The sequence below is a fragment of the Myotis yumanensis genome, unplaced genomic scaffold (genome assembly GCF_028538775.1).
Source record: "Myotis yumanensis isolate MYYU_CA2020_CCGP unplaced genomic scaffold, mMyoYum1.0.hap1 SCAF_2, whole genome shotgun sequence".
In the NCBI taxonomy this organism is placed as follows: Eukaryota; Metazoa; Chordata; class Mammalia; order Chiroptera; family Vespertilionidae; genus Myotis; species Myotis yumanensis.
Window position 1 is genome coordinate 204,954,799 of NW_027223753.1, and position 12,624 is coordinate 204,967,422.

General features: G+C 40.1%; 1 pseudogene; it reads right to left on the reverse strand.

The window, feature by feature from the left end:
* Window positions 1–3,835: 3,835 nt before the first annotated feature.
* LOC139002696 (large ribosomal subunit protein uL30-like) overlaps window positions 3,836–12,624 on the reverse strand; it is a 127,522-nt pseudogene continuing 118,733 nt past the window's right edge.

Sequence of the window (12,624 nt, forward strand, 5' to 3'; positions counted from 1 at the left end):
TGTGGAATGATGGAAATGATGGAGTCCAGACGAGGATAATATCTTAAGTCTAAATGATTGTCAGAGCATGAGATGTTTGTTAGTGTTATATTCCAAGGCACTGAAAATTATTCACAATAGTAGGATTTCTATGTCTTGTTTGTTTTTATACTTAAGAACATTTTATAGAACCATCTCTAAGTTATTACAAAGCCATTATATAGAGCATAAACAAAACTTGAATCCATGAACTTCCAGATGGTTGTTCTCAGTTACAACTATTGATCTTTACTCGGTGTTAGTTAAATGACTGTATTTCTCATCGGCCAATGTGGAGTTGGAGAAAGAATAAAACAACAGTCACTTTCTAAGCATTTCTCTAAAGAAGACATACAAATGGCCAACAGGTATGTGAAAAAATGCTCAGCACTAATCATCAGGGAAACGCCATTGGAAACCACGGTGAGATATCACCTCACACTTGTAAGGATGGCTAGTATCAAAAGATAACAAGTGTTGTTGGTAAGGATGTGGAGAAATTGGAACCCTTACAAAATGCTGGTTGGAATGCAAAATGGTGCAGAAGTATCTATACGTACATTTTATCCTGCACCCCGCCCAAAAGCAGAGCATTTGTGAGAGACAAGAAGAGAAACAACAACAATAAAATGTTCCATTCCAAACTTGTCATTGTTATATGTCACTAATGCTGGATGTCTCTGGTGTCTTCTGAGATGGTTTATGAAGAGAGTCTAAAACTCCACACCTGGGAGATTTCAGGGGCAGTCCCTTGTCTTCCAGACTTGACTGAAGAATGCATTGGTCTAGGCTGGCCTCACAGGTATCAACTCTCCCATGTTTCCAGAATTTGCATGTGTGAGTAGAGAGAGTTGGCTCCAACAGTCACTCTGCAGTGTCGAGGAGGACAGAGGATGAAGGAAGAAATAGGTAAGCAGGATTGAGGATGGGCTTTGTCTGGTTACACCTGCCCTACAGTATTCAGAGCCTTCTCGAAACTCCTAGCTGCAGCAGCTTCTGAGAGAAAGTTGGAGTTGGGAGGATTTGTAGTGGTCAGAGGTTTCTGATAACATGCTGGACTTCTTTTTGTTAAATATACTTTTATTGATTACAGAGAAGAAAGGAGAGGGAGAGGGAGATACATCAATGATGAGAGAGAATAATTGACCAGCTGCCTCCTGTCCCCCTCCCCCCCCCGCCCCAACACACACACACACTTGGAATCGAGCTCACAACCCAGGCATATGCCCTGACCTGGAACTGAACCGTGACCTCCTGGCTCATAGGTCGACGCTCAACCACTGAACCATGCTGGCCCAGCAAAAATGCTGGACTTCTTTTTTCAAAGATCATCCTTTTGAGCTACTTGGAAAGTTACAAATCTAAGCTACCGAAAGCATAAAGAATAGTTATCTCAACTATCATGTAAGTTGAAGAACTAACAAAATATATTGCAAAGCTTATAATGTTCTTAAAAATAAAAGAAGTCTTGTTAAATTATCGTGAATAAAAACAGTGTAACCCATATTCCCACTTTTTCAGAATTTTAAAATTGTTTCAAGTAATTCAAAATGTGTATAAACCATAAAATGTAAAGGACTCGCATTCTGAAACAAGATAGACCTGGGTCAATGAGAATGCATCTTCCTAGAACTTGAAATTAAATAAAGTTGTGAAGAAACTTCAAATTTAACTTCTGAGTCACACTGACTGTCACGAAATGTTACAGTTATTATAGAATGCTGGAATATCTGTTTACTTCTACCAATAATATCTCACTTACTATAAAAAAAAAACTTTATATCCTCAATTCTGAGGTTTTTACATTGCAAATGAATGTATGGAATTCAATGAGATTATTATTACTTTCATAAGTGTTACATCTGTAGCTCAATTAAAAGCAAAATTACCTAAGCACTTTTCAACAATACACACATTCTCAAGTTGTGCACACAAAGGTAAACATCCATGGAGTAATCAGCATTTCAGAGAGGTGCTTCAAGGGGGTAAAAACAAAACAACAATAATCAAGAAAAGCAATTAAAAATGGGAAGGAATGACAAGCTAGAAAACTGACTTCTAGACCTCAAGGGCAGGCACTTCTAGTTTGGGGTTGGTTTTTTTTGTTTGTTTGTTTTTTGTGTACCTATTTGAAGTCTTTCTCACTGATTGTTTCTACACTTTTGATTAATAAATTATTTCCTTCATTGTTCAAATTATTTTCCCCAGTCCATCGCTTTGAAGTACTGTTTTCAAGACGAGCTTCATCATTAAGCTTACAAATGAGGGAAAATAGCACAAGGCCGCCATTCATCCAAATGTAAACTTGGAAGGTTTGCTTAAGTGTTTTATTTCCTCACCTGCCAGATGGCAGTGACAAGAAAAAGAATTTGAGATGTCATAAACTAAATTACAGCAGGCCACAGTGTGCAAGGAAGAGACAAGAGAGGTTCATCAGTTGACAACTGCAGGTCAAAAAAGAAAACAAACAAAAATGCTTACATTCCCGAATGTATGTTAAAATTGAATATTTCCATGATTCTCTAAAGAGAATAACCAGGCTCCAGAGACCACCAGGCACTTCCATTTCTTGCTATTGCATGACCTTTCCAGACTGCTGCCCACATAAATAATCGAAAGGGGCAAACACTTCCTTCTGGAACTAGCATTGCTTCACCTTCTTCCACCCCCTGCCCCTACAGCCAATGGAAATTCTTTCAAAACAAATGACATCTTTCTTTTTCCTACTGTTTGTATAACAAAGCCTGTCAGCTTCAAAACAGCAAACAGGCTGCCTTTGCCAGCTAGCCCTGACATTAATAGTTTAGACAATGTCCTGGGATCCGATCCTCTTCTGGCTAGCATATGGCTCAGTGAATCTTCTCTTTCAGAAAAGCCTTCATTCATGAAAGTTTTTTTTTTTAACAGCAGTAAAAATCTTTGCTAGTTCAGAGGACTATGAAATTCCCAGAAGAAAGGTGTTATGTGAAAACAACATACAGTTGCTTGACCTTTCTGGAGAATTCAGGTCAAATACGTTCCTACAAGTAGTAATAAAGTTATTTCCTGTTGTTTTTTAGACCAGTGTTGTTTGCCCATGAGTTTGAATTGAGTGCCTTTCATTTTTTTCAAACCTAACCTCAAAAATATTTCTTGATTTTATTTATATGCAAATATACCAAAGAATGAGCTCTGCTGTGGGTACTTTCCCCACTGATATTTTTGTTGTTGTTTTCCCCTTCTTTTTTTCTTTTTTTTTTTTTTTTTAGAATTTATTTGATGACAGGCCAGGAGCAAGATTTTAAATGTTCCTATTTTCCATTTTCTTATTTTCTGATCTTGTGTTATTAGTAACTTCTATACACTTGGAGGGAGGATTTAGTCTGCTTTTCTTTAGAATCTTTGAGTTTAATGATCAAGTCATTAATTTGCCATTTTTCTTATAGTCAAAAATACACACTAAGGTTATGAATTTACCCCGAGCATCAATTTACCTTCATCTTAGAAGTTTTTGTGCGCTACACTTTTGCTATTATACTAGCTAGTGCTTTTAAGACTCCCAGACATACCTGGCAAGACCTTTCCCTTGGAGAGAGCCCTGTCTCATTTTCATTTCAAAGACATGTGACACCATTTACAAATGATGTTGGGTCTATAACTTTTGGAATTTGTATTTCCCAGGTTACTGAATAAGATGAAAATCTCTAGGAAACCAAATGGTCTACGAGAAAGAAGGGCACCATATCCTATCTAATAAAATGGTAATATGCAAATTAACCATCACTCTGTCACAAAGATGGTGGCACCCATAGCCACAAGATGATGGCACCCAGTTTTTTCAGCCCCGCCGGAGTCTCCCAGTCCCTGGGGAGCGGCCGCTGAGAGCGGGCAGCATGAGCAGCCTGGCGGAATGCTTGCTTCGTTGCCGCACCTGGCTTGGGCCGGCCCCCTTGGAGCCGGAGCAAACACGGACAGGGACAGGGGGGCTGGCCTGCAGCTTCTGCAACTGAACGCAGGCCTGGAGAGGAGACAGTGGGCCCACCTCCCGTGAAGCAGCACAGTTCCCTCCTGCCTCCCGTGGAAGCCGCACAGTTCCCGTGGAAGCAGCATGGCTCCTGGTGGCGCGCTGTGGTTCCCGCTGGCTCCCGCAGAAGCGGCGGATGGCCCACTGAGCAATATCACACAATGGACTACTAGTATAATTATACCTTTCTGGGCAACCAATATGCTATAACAAAATAGAGGAACTCCACTAAAATATGTTAGCAGATAAAAAACGTCTCCTGAGAAAATGTTATAGAACCCAAGAGGTTTGTGTCCATGTGCACATCAAAGTCAAATCAAACAAGAACAGGAGTTTGCAGCAAAAAAAAAAAAGTAAAGTTTTATTGGTTAAGGAAATGGTGCCAAACCCTGAGTTACAGGTGAGCTATTGCTCTAAGACAGCAATTTTTAACCTTTTTCTTCTCGTGGCACAGTATAAATTAGTTACTAAAATTGTGGCACACCATGAAATGTATTTTTGTGGATCTGACAAAAAAAATGGGTATAACTTTGACTCATTCATATCAGACGGCTATGTTGTATTGGCTTTGTCATTTTTTTTATTTGACAATTTAAGGGAAAAGAGTTCAGTGCCGCTAAGTACTCGGGTATTGCATGTTTTAGAAATTCTTGCAGCACACCAGTGTGCCCACTACAGCCCACAGGTTGAAAACCTCTGCTCCAAGACATGGCTCCTGATGGCCCCTAGGGGATGGGTTATATAGGGGAAAATCATTAATCATGGTGGAGTTAGGGTCCTGGTCTCCACTGATTGTCAACACTAGTGTAGCTGGTACTGAAGTCAGCCATGATATCACTCTCTGTCTTGTTTCACAAAGGTACATTCGGTGGGGTTGCTTTACTTTTCTGGGTCTGGAGCTGAAACACAACCGAGGCCTAGATGTTATCTCTAGTTTGACTGAAACTTCTTTCTTTGGTCAACAGGCCCCAGGCTTTGTTCCTAAGATTACTTGATGCTGATCAGAACCTCATTGTCCTGCGGGCTCAATGATTAAGGGAGTGGATGTGCAAGGGAGCAGAAGACGGGTGAGTCAGGGTGATGGATGAGTCCACTTTGAATCAAAAGGAAAGAAGGAGAAAATGTCAGATTAAAGAAATGAAGTTCTGTGTGGTTACAAAAGTAGAGGTGGCTTCTCTGATGTTTAAAAGTATAAAAGATCTTATAGATCAAATAGACCACATACATTATTTTACATAGGCAGATTGAGCCTCAGGGAGATTGAAGGACTTTCTCAAGTTCACAAAATAATTGGTTAGAGATTCAGGACTAAATATTCCCAAATGTAATTGTTGCTTTGTTATGGTAATTAATTTTTATATCTTATTTATTCCTGCCTTTAAAATGAGGATAATGAAGGTACCTAATTCAAAGCATTGTTTGAGAGCTAAATGAAAATATGAGTAAGGTAATGAAAAACATGTTTGGCATATCATGTTTAATAAATGTTAGGCAGGTTTGTGCATCTACAGAAAAAAAATGTTGATGTTACTATGTAGATCCTTCCTTATGGATAAAACTAGCAAGCCACAAAATCCATTTATAGAGCTACAGAAAGCAGCCATGGGCATTGTATCTGATACCCATTGTAATTAGCTAGTTATTAATAACTAGAGGCCGGGTGCACAGATTTGTGCACTGGTGGGGGACATGGTCTGCAGGGATCGGCCTGCTGTGGGAGTGCTGCTCATCCCAGTCAGCTGATTGGTGCTCCCACTGTGGGAGCGCACTAACCACCAGGAGGCAGCTCCTGCATTGAGCATCTGCCCCCTGGTAGTCAGTGTCCATCATAGCAACAGGTCGACCAGTTGTTCTAGTCATTCTGCCATTTGGTAACTGGGCTTTTATATATAGAGATAGAAAAAGAGCAAAAGGAAGGCTGGACTTTATAGGCATGGTCATTTGGGAAGTTTCACCAGGAAGCTGCAGTTTTATACTCCCCAGGGAACCACTAGCCCATTCCCTGCAGGTTACTAGGGAAAGGGACTGGACAAAGAGAGATGGTATGTGCAGTGAAGTTGGGGTGGCATATAGAAGGTGCTTGCTGACAATCAAACCTGAGAACAAAGATAATTGGCTGGGGGCAGGGAGGAGAGGGGGAGACAAGGCCGCTGCAAGCCTGCGAATACTTGGGAATACATAATCCCCCCAAACAAAGGAGATTGCTCTCTTGGCTCTCTGTTGGCTCTTGGTGCTCTTGTGGCTCTCTTGCGCTCTCCCCTGTTCCCTCCATAACCATGTGAGCATGCAAACCCCACATGCAATGGACTGATGGACTACAACTGGAAACACAAATTAAGCTGGTCTGTGCAGATATGGAACAGGAACTCTGGTAACGACTTTAATTCTATTGAAGTCGCAGCTACACTCCTTCCATGGTAAGATGAAGGGAAGTGGGACCTTGGAAACTCAGGGGTCTAATTCCACAGAAATAACACTTTCTACAAGTAGATCACCAGGATAGGGGCTCTTATATTCCTGGTGTCTTAGAGGGCTGTGTCTTGTCCATGACATGCCTGCTGGTGCCTCCAGAAATTCTTATTCCAGCAGCACCCTAAGAACCCCACTTCCACCAGCAACTGGTGGAATGATAACCTCTCCCCGTTGATAACAAATCTTTTGCTGGAAAAGCATACATACATCAGCCTTCCTGAGACAGTTCCTGCTGACCCCTACAAAGTCTTCTTTTACTATTTCTGAACAGTGAGTCCCTTTCCTAAGAAATGAGGATCAATAGGGTTTTCCCTTTTTCATTCTACTTATTGCTGTCCTTTCCATATTCATATTCCGTTATATGTGTGAACAGAATCCCACCACACTTACTAACAGCAAAGAAAAAGATTCTAAATTTCTAATTTTAGACACGTTCAACTGGATTTTTCTATGTTAATTTTTAATGTTGCCAACTGCATTAGTATTGCTCACTATAATTATCAAATACTATTGTTAAAGAAAAATCATGCTGAACAAGATGAGCAGACAGAACTTGGTTTTTATTTCTGTAGACAAAATAGGACCACATACTAAACCTGACAAGCTCAGGGAAGGTCTGCATGACAGGCCTTACAAACTCAGACACCTAAAGTAACCACATAGGATGGTCTGGAATTAAAAATTTTTAACTAAAAATGAGTCATGGTGGGTAGTTATGTCCTAGGCTGCTGTCTTCCTTGACAAAGGTCATTCTTTACCTTAAGTGAGCCTATCTATTGTCTTTTTGCATCTATGATAACAAGCCAGTGGAATGTCACAGTGTTCCCCCTTTCCCAGACCTCTCAGAGCATAATCTCCCACCAGAGCACACAACACTTCATTATTATCTTGTTCCCCACATACCATCTCTATGTGCTATAAATGTTAATTGTTAACTACCCTATTCCCACCAATGTAAAAGAAGCATTTATCTCATTTTACTCTTTATTCAATCTCAGAGAATTCCTTGCTTTGCTTTCCACAGCCTCCCTTATCTACCACCCATGAATTTTATGTAACCCTCTTTATGCCTCCTCCTTTGATTCTAATGTATAAACTAAACTGCAAAACTGTCATTCACGGGATCATTTTCTCAACCTGTTGAGATTTTTCTTCCCGACAGTTGTCAGTTTGGCTCAAATAAACTCATAAAAATTCTCTATAGATTTGGATGTTTCTTATGTCGACATCCCAATACTATTGCTAGCAACAGGGAGAGAGCACAGATCCAGTCCTTAACTCTGAGCTCTGCTGAAACAAAGAGTTGGAGAGCTTTTAAGAAATGGGATGGAGGGAGCAAAGGCCATCTGTGTTTGCTAATTTTCTATATTCAAAGTAAAAGTAAACCTTCTCCTACCTTCATGTCAAGAGGTCGTTTTATAACTTGGAGTAAGGTGTCTACCTAAGTTAAGCAACCACCTTCCCACAGAGACCAAGGTGGGGGTAGGGGGATGCTATCTTCCTTGATGATTACATTGCAAAGGCATGATACCCTTTGAAAGACAGTCCTAGGTTGTAAAGGAGCATAGGAAAACTTTACAGTTACAAGTTCACTAACGTAAATGCTCCAAGAAAAGAGAGGTCAGGGGCGTAGAGTGAAGAAGTCTATCTAAAGCTTAGTCAAGCTTAGGGGAATGCAATTGAAAGGGAACCGAATTTGCCACCTCAATATATGCCTCTTTAGTGATTGACTATTTTTAGCTGATTATTTTTGAGAGGCTGCAGACAAAGGAGAATCTCCAAAAACAGAGTAGAAGTTACCTTTAAATGAGCATAAAAGTTATTAACAATAAATAAGAGAAATCTTTATTTGTAAGGATGTCTCCCTCTCTGGACCAAGAAGAGAAGAATGGCTCTAAATTACAAAAAACTCTTAACAATGGAGACAGAAAGAACTTAGGTCTTTGCCCTTATTGCTGTTGCTGTGCTTTCCCTGGTAACCTCCCATTAGCAGGCCTTCCCCCATCCCCAACCCCAAGATCTTTTGTCGTTAGCTAGAAATCTTATTTAAGGTGGTGACCAGGGTCATATTAGACTCTTGTTGTTTCCTGGCTATCTCCCATGTATTCAGAAGGTGTACATATTATTAAATGTGTATTTGTTTTTCTCCTGTTAACCTGTCTTTTACAGTCTTACAGAGAATCTCAGAGAAAAAAAAAAAAAAAAAAAAACCTAGACAGGTAGAGTTAAAAATGTTTTCCTTCCCTACATCATTGATGTTCAAAATTTAAAACAAGTTTACCTCTTGTCCTCCAACAGCTAGTAATTTAGATGGAAGCAGAGAAAGACAACAATAATAAGCACTTCATTACATTTGTTTAGTTGTGTGCAGCTGACAAAATACTTGTAGTAGGTAGGAACTAAAAATCCAAGGGAAAATATGAATGAATGGAAGCAGCCTGAGCCTTTTAAACTCTTAAAACTAACCAGCCAAAGTGATTAAGACAAATCTTATTCCAAAGACCAACCCTGGCAATGAAATATAAATTGAGTAGGATAAGAATTACAGACACAGAAGACAAAGAATGTCCAGTTGAAATGAGAAGAGATAGACTCAAGCATTCTCATGAAGCATATGATTATTTTGAACATTTTATAGAAACATCAGCAGGGGGAGCTTTAGTGCAGTTAAATTAGCAAAGTTTCTCTGTCACACGCCCATTTTAAAACTTCAACAAACTCATTTCATATAAAAATGAGTAATAGAAAAGGATCAAGATGAAATCCTGTATCAAATTCTTATAAAAAAACAGCACAGAGAGAAACCAAGATGGCGGCATAGGTAAACACCGGAGTTTGCTGCCTCGAACAACCACTTCAAAAATACAACTAAAAGACATAACGGACATCATCCAGAACCACAGGAAGGCTGGCTGAGTGGAAATTCCACAACTAGAAGGAAAGAGAAAAGCATACCGAGACTCAGAGGAGGCGCAGTGCGGAAGTAAAATACTAAGGTACGGAGGTGCATGCGGAGAGGGCTGGCGGCTGAGGGCGCGGTTGTTGTTTTCAATCGGGAGGGAGTCTCGGGCTCTGAGCTCCAGTTCCGGGCGAGTCTCTGGGGACCCAGACTCATATGGGAGAAGCGGGACTGTCTGGCATCAGTCGGAACTCGAGGGCAGCTTCCTCTTGGAGGGGCATGCAGCAATTGCCCAGACACTGAGAAGCAGAGCCTCTGAGAGCAGCCATAACTGCTAACCCCACCCTGTTGAACCCGTGGGACCCGCCCCACCCAAGCCCTGCAGGGAGGCTTTTGCTGGATAGCCTAAGGCAAAGGCTAGATTAGCACCTCCCTAGAGATCCAGGAGCCAGGAGCCACCCAGAGGTCAGAGTGGGACCATCCAGTTTGCAGCTCCATGGAACCATAAAGGACACACTCAGGGGGCAGACTCAGTGATCACCAAAGCCCCATTGAAGCAAGTCTTGCCCCGGAGGGGTGTCTCCAGCACAGAAGTTCTCCCACTGCAGACACAGCTGATTCTCATAGCCAATTGGCCTGGAGGTCAATTCCTCCCAGTGATACCTACAACAATCAAGGCTTAACTACAACGAGACTGTGCACAAAGCCCACAAAGGGGTGCACCAAGAGTGCCCTTCTCAGGTAATTGGGGAGGCTGAACCACTGGGCCCTAGAGGACACTTATCACAGAAAACCACTTTATCAACACAGGGAAGCATAAAAAATGCGGAGACAAAGAAAAAGGACACAAATGACAGAAATGGAGGAAAGCAAACGACTGGATATAGAGTTCAAAACCACACTTTTAAGGTTTTTCAAGAATTTTCTAGAAACTGCCGATAAACTTAATGAGACCTACAAGAAATCTAATGAGACCCTTGAGATTGTGATAAAGGACCAACTAGAAATTAAGCATGCACTGACTGAAATAAAGAATATTATACAGAATCCCAACAACAGACTAGAAGATCGCAAGAATCAAGTCAACAATTTGAAATACGAAGAAGCAAAAAACACCCAACCGGAAAAGCAAAATGAAAAAAGAATCCAAAAATACAAAGATAGTGTAAGGAGCCTCTGGGACAGCTTCAAGTGTACCAACATCCGAATTATAGGGGTGCCAGAAGAAGAGAGAGAGCAAGATATTGAAAACCTATTTGAAGAAATAATGACAGAAAACTTCCCCTACCTGGTGAAAGAAAGAGACTTACAAGTCCTGGAAGCACAGAGAACCCCAAACAAAAAGAATCCAAAGAGGACCACACCAAGACACATCATAATTAAAATGCCAAGAGCAAAAGACAAAGAGAGAATCTTAAAAGCAGCAAGAGAAAGAAAGTCAGTTACCTATAAGGGAGCACCCATATGACTGTCAGCTGATTTCTCAACAAAAACTTTGCAGGCCAGAAGGGAGTGGCAAGAAATATTCAAAGTGATGAATGCCAAGAACCTACAACCAAGATTACTTTATCCAGCAAAGCTATCATTCAGAATTGAAGGTCAGATAAAGAACTTCACAGATAAGAAAAAGCTAAAGGAGTTCATCACCACCAAACCAGTATTATATGAAATGCTGAAAGGTATCCTTTAAGAAGAAGAAAAAGGTAAAGATACAAATTATGAACAACAAGTACACATCTATCAACAAGTGAATCTGAAAATCAAGTGAATAATCTGATGAACAGAATGAACTGGTGATTATAATAGAATCAGGGGCATTGAAAGGGAGTGGACTGTCTATTCTTGGCGGGGAAAGGGGTGAGGGGGATTCAGGAAGAGACTGGACAAAAATCGTGCACCTATGGATGAGGACAGTGGCTGGGGAGTGAGGGATGAGGGTGGGGTGGGAACTGGGTGGAGGGGAGATATGGGGAGAAAAAAGAGGAACAACTGTAATAATATGAACAATAAAGATTTAATTAATCAAAAAAAAAAAGAAATGAAAACAGCATAATGAGCAGAATAACACTTCTATACAAAATGAAAGCACACAAAAAGGAAAGCCCACAAAAGCGGCAAATGTTAACAGGTATTTTAAAATGAGACAATAGGGACATTAAGAAATAACACCAGTCCTAGCTGGTTTGGCTCAATGGATAGAGCGTCAGCCTGCAGACTGAAGGGTCTCGGGTTTGATTCCAGTCAAGGGCACATGCCTGTGTTGTGGGCTCAATCCCCAGTAGGGGGTGTACAGAAGGCAGCTGATCAATGATTCTCTCTCATCATTGATGTTTCTATCTCTCTCTCTCCCCCTCTCCCTTCCTCTCTGATATCAATAAAAACATATTTTTTTAAAAAAAAGAAATAACACCAGATACAAAAGAACAACATACATCAGAATAGAAAAACTCAGAAGTTATGCGATAAATCTCTAGAAAGAATGTGAAATAAAAGAAAAAATATTTCATAAAAACAATACAAAAGACAGAAACACAACAGCAAATAAGCATAAGATAACTTCTTAAGAAAAATAAAATATAAAGTGGAAAAATATTTAAAGTCAAAAACAAATGATGAAAGAAAGAGACCAATGGGATAAAAAAAAAAAAAACACCAACCATATCAGAGGATATAACAGGAGTAACTAATAGTGGAGAGGAGAATAAGCACTAAAACAGAAGAAATACTAAAAACGTTAAATCAAGTAAAATATTCATAAATAAAAGAATTTGAGGCATCATTATGGATTCATAAGATATTTTATGTTTAAAACTGAAAAAGGTCAGGAACAGTGACTAACTCAGTAGCAATGGGAATCACTCATCCCCAGATCATGGTCTGAAAACACTATTTTCCAAAAAACCACTCCAGGGCTTGTTGGAGAAAAGACTGATTCTAAGCCTGTGAAAGATAAACTTGAAATATCTTGTCATACGAGATAGCAAGGAAACTGTAAAAGGCTGTTGGCGTTGAATCAATAAAACAAAGGGACCAACTTGAAAAGCTTCTACGGGCCAAATGGGACAATTAGAACATCAATAAGGATTTTGCTTTCAATAGATCAAAACACACCAAATGTGTTTAAAAAGTCACCTGTGGAAAATGCTAAGGTATCTGTTCTTTATTTTAAAAGCTAAAAAGGGAAAATTATCTATCATTTATTCTGCATTTTCTATTTTAACTGCACAACTTT